This window comes from Vulpes lagopus, chromosome X, assembly GCF_018345385.1.
Source record: "Vulpes lagopus strain Blue_001 chromosome X, ASM1834538v1, whole genome shotgun sequence".
Lineage (NCBI taxonomy): Eukaryota > Metazoa > Chordata > Mammalia > Carnivora > Canidae > Vulpes > Vulpes lagopus.
Window position 1 is genome coordinate 61,747,635 of NC_054848.1, and position 2,827 is coordinate 61,750,461.

Below are 2,827 nucleotides of genomic sequence, written 5' to 3' on the forward strand. Positions count from 1 at the left end.
GTTGGGTTGAGTGGGTGACGGGGAGTAAGGGGGGCACTTGACGGTATGAGCACTGGGTTTTGTTCTGTATGTTGACAAATTGAACACCAATAAAAAATAAATTTATTATTAAATCAAAAAGAAACTTCTGGTCTTCTCAGAAAAGTAAAATACCTATTCTCTCAGGAACAGGCTGTGTGCAATCTGTTTGGAACAAGAATTGCGCTCATGTCCCAATCTTAAATGAAAATCTAAAAATGTGCAGTTTTGTGCATTTAAAAATAGTCCATTTCACAGTGGCAGTGTGTGTTCGCGGACACAGCTCATTCAGTATCTGGAAGGAATCGCTGGGTTTGGGCCAAACAACGAGTATGAAAAGGGAAACCATCGCTTCGGAAGGGGGGAGGCTGCTTACCCTCCGATTGAGCTAAAATGTTGGAAGAAGATTCCATTCTAGTGTGAGCGACAGGCGGGCAGGAGGATGTCCTGGCTCCCCGGAATCTCCATCCCCGCAGCAGCTGCAGCAGCCCTGCTCCGGACACCCAGACCCTTGAGCTGAATGGAGCCTGAGCGAAAGAGAAGAGCCAGGTGCAGAAGCGGGAAGCACAGAAGACAGCCTTGTTGTCGGGACCCTCCTTGAACCCCTCTGTGGACCGCGTGGATTCTGGCGGGGGACGGGGGGAGTCGAGGGGAGAAAAGGCCATAGTGGGCAGGCGGCCGTGCCCCCTGCTGGCGCCTCCCGACAGCCCGGAGGGAAGGTGCACGCAGACAGCCGCTCACCCCGAGGGGGCGGTCCCTGCGCGTGGGCGCACCTTGGTGGAACCGGGAGCCGGTTGACCACGCCAATGACTCCTGAGTTCCCACTCGGTGGACCCCCGAGAGGCGCCAGGTTCGTAGGTGTGGGGCAAAGAAAGGGGTCAGGTAGGAGGGCCCGAGGAAGGATGCAAAGGGGCCCCCAGTGGCTGCGGCCTCGGTGGAAGGAGCTGGCCGCCAGAAAGAGGACGTCGGGCGCCGAGGAGGAGGGGAAAGTCTGCAAGGGCAGCGCGGCGGGCCAGGCGGTCTTCTCAGAAAAGTAAAATCGGCGCTGGGCTTCTGCTTCTTCCACTTGGTCCTCCGCTTCTGGAACCAGATTGGGACCTGCGTCTCAGTGAGGCTGAGCGACAGCGCGAGGTTCAGGCGCTCTCACACCAACCGGTAGTGCGGCACCGGAACTTGTTCTCCAGGGCCACCAGCTGCTTGTAGGTGAAGGCGGGGCGCGCGCCTCGGCTGGGCGCAGCAGGGCTCGGCCGCCAGCGCCGGGGCCGCGGGGAGCCGGGCGAGCCCGGGGAGCCCGCGAGCCGGCGAGCCCGCGGGGGCCACGCTCCGCCGCTTCCAGCGCCACCACCCAGAACTCGGGGAGCACGCCGGGTCCACCTGCAGGCGCTCAGCCCGCTCTTGCGGCCGCCGCGCACCTGCGTCCTCGGCTTCCTCTTCCTCGTCCTCCGCCTCCTAGTCCTCCAAGCCTTCCAAGGGGGACGCCTCGCCGGAGCCACGGTCAGCAGCATCAGAGGTCTCCCGCTGCCTAGCTGAGTCCCCTGCTCAGTCCCATGAGTCGTCCTTCCCCGCTTCGGCCTCTGCCAAACTTCTCTTGGCTTCCCGGGGAGCAGGGCGCACGGCCGGTAGCGCAGCGTTCGTGAATCCTGCGGGTCCAGGATGTCCAGGACAGGGAAGGCGATCTTGTGGTGGGAGGGAGACGCCTTGGACCTGGCGGCCTGCCGGGCCACTATGCCCGCCGCCCGAGGGCCCGAGGCTGGCGACGCAGGTTCCGGGGCCTCCCTCCACATTTTAAGAATCATCTACTATGCAATTTCACACACTACAACTTTAATGTTTCTTCTGATCCTGAACTACGTTAATACTCTTTTTGCTATTTTTGTGTTGGAAATAAGTATCCAAATGTTTTCCCTAAAGTTGGGTCAATCTGTCAACTGTCAATCTTAACAGAATTGTGACACTGTTCATTGAGAAACCAATTCTTTCCTTAATTAATTAACAGATTGATTTTACTGACAAAATATATTAGTTTATCTGATACAAGGATGGCTACCCCTGCTTTCTTTTGAGGACCATTTGAATGGAAAATGGTTCTCCAATCTTTTATTTTCAGGCTGCAGGTGTCCTTATGTGTAAAATGAGTCTCTTGGGATCCCTGGATGGTGCAGCAGTTTAGCGCCTGCCTTTGGCCCAGGACGTGATCCTGGAGACCTGGGATCGAATCCCACGTCAGGCTCCCGGTGCATGGAGCCTGCTTCTCCCTCTCCCTGTGTCTCTGCCTCTCTCTCTCTCTGTGTGTGTGTGTGATTATCATAAATAAAAAATAAATAAATAAAAAATAAAATAAAATGAGTCTTTTGTAGACAGCAAATAGATGGGTCCTGCTTTTCTATCCAGTCTGAAACCCTGTGCCTTTTGATGGGGTCATTAAGCCCAGTCACGTTCAGAGTTACTATTGAAAGATATGAGTTTAGTGTCATCATGATACCTATTCAGTCCCTGTTTTTGTCGATTGTTCCATTGGACTTCTTCTTAAAGGGGAATTTTAAGATTCCCCCCCTTAAAATTTCTTGCAGAGCTGGTTTGGTGGTCACATATTCTTTCAGTTCCTGCCTTTCTTGGAAGCTCTTTATCTCTCCTTCTATTCTGAATGAGAGCCTTGCTGGATAAAATATTCTTGGCTGCATGTTCTTCTCATTTAGGACCCTGAGTATATCCTGCCAGCCCTTTCTGGCCTGCCAGGTCTCTGTGGAGAGGTCTGCTGTTAATCTGATATTTCTCCCCATATAAATTAGGGATCTCTTGTCTCTTGCTG

The 2,827-nt window shown here is 54.2% G+C and overlaps 1 pseudogene; it reads right to left on the minus strand.

Annotated features, from left to right (window-relative positions):
* Positions 1 to 432: 432 nt before the first annotated feature.
* Positions 433 to 1,802, minus strand: LOC121482556 (annotated as a pseudogene).
* Between the last annotated feature and the right edge of the window lie 1,025 nt (positions 1,803 to 2,827).